This window comes from Manis pentadactyla, chromosome 4, assembly GCF_030020395.1.
Source record: "Manis pentadactyla isolate mManPen7 chromosome 4, mManPen7.hap1, whole genome shotgun sequence".
In the NCBI taxonomy this organism is placed as follows: Eukaryota; Metazoa; Chordata; class Mammalia; order Pholidota; family Manidae; genus Manis; species Manis pentadactyla.
Genome location: NC_080022.1, coordinates 53,102,177 through 53,103,869, shown reverse-complemented (window position 1 = coordinate 53,103,869; position 1,693 = coordinate 53,102,177).

Here is a 1,693-nt window from a genome sequence, read left to right as displayed (position 1 = left end):
GCCACTTCTCACTCTTATACCATATCCATCTCTGCCCCATTCATCAGATTTGTTGTGGTTGTTTCTTTTTTTAATTTTTAGCACACCAATGCAATCTGGAAGATAAATCTTCACCTGTAGGCTTCCACTATCTTAGTTTATTAGTAATTCTGGTGGTAAATAATATGTGCTCTCAAGACAGACCAGGGTTATATCCCAGAGTACCTGTGTTTTAGTAGCCTATATAGCCTTTAAGAAGTTACTTAGACTCCCTGAACCTGCATTTTCTTATCTCTAGTGAGCAGCCAATAATAATACCTGCCTCTTAAGATCAATTGTGAGGATGAAAAGAAATAATTCCTGCCAAGCACTCAGTCATTCACTGGCACAGAGTTAGTGATAGCCATCACCCGTGCTTACCATGCCATGTGCTGGGTACACTATTCTAAGTGCTTTATAGGAATTAATTTCACCCTAAAAAACTATGTGGTAGGAATTGTTATGATTCTAACTTTTACAGATGAGGGAAACTGAGGCACAGAGTTGCTAGATTATTTGGAATAATCTAGATTACTACAACTGGATTCAGTAGAACCAGGAATACAAACACAGAATATCTAGCTCCAGAGTCCATGCTTTGAACTACTAGGCTACCCTGGCTCACAAATGCCTCATGTTCTATCAGGTGAGCTCCCTGGCCTTCTTTAATAAATTATTGCTACTCTCAATAGTTTTCTTTTGTGCATTTGTTTTTATTTTTGGTATTTTTTTGGTGAATCTGTTTTTGGCTGAATTTCTACCTGTTAGCTTTCTCAGTCTTCCTCCATTAAAATGTAAACCCAAGGAAGCTGGGACCACTGTCATATAAAATAAAAATAGTTCCTGGCACATAATAAAGGCCCAGTATGAATCTGTTAACTAAATGTGTAATTTGTCTTTTCTAGTAGATTACAAATTTATTAAGAATTCAGTCTGACTTCTGTAACTTACATACATATTAGTAGTACTCTGTATGTATTTAACCAACTACTAAATAATTATATTACCAATTGCTTAATAATTATTTTTATATTAACTTTCATTACTTTTGTATTTCAAGTGGAGAGTAGGTTTAGTCAAGTCCTATATTATGCCTTTTTTGGACTTCCTCTCATAGTATGACCCCCTAAAAATAGGCTGAGAGGATTGAAAAGAGATATATTGCATTATATTTCTTATGATAGACAGAATTCTAAGATGACCTCTGTAGGGAAAATGGAAATTACCTTGGCCAGGATCCTCACTTGACCCTAACCTACTCGATGATGTAATTGGCCTACTGTGTACACAATGCTTACACACCAGTTGGCAATGGGCCATTATTGTTGCTATATAAAGAGCTCCACCCAGTGCTCTCCTCCGGAGACAAAGGCTGAGGCAAATTGCAGATTTGCCAGATGCAGCCATGATTCTAGCATTCAAGCTGTCATCATGAGAATAAAGCTTGATATAAACCCTTTTACCCCTAATGTTCAATTGTTGTTATTTGGTCTCACCAAATCCAGAGTGAACTTGCCTGGAGCTGGGAACCCCCTCCAGCCCCAAGCTACAAACTCCAAGATCTCTACCTGCTGCCTAATTGTCAGGATGGTGAAAATGATGGGTTTTACTCCTATGATTAAGTGATATGGCACAGTTGACTTTAAGAAAGGAAGATTATCTTTGGTAAGCCTGA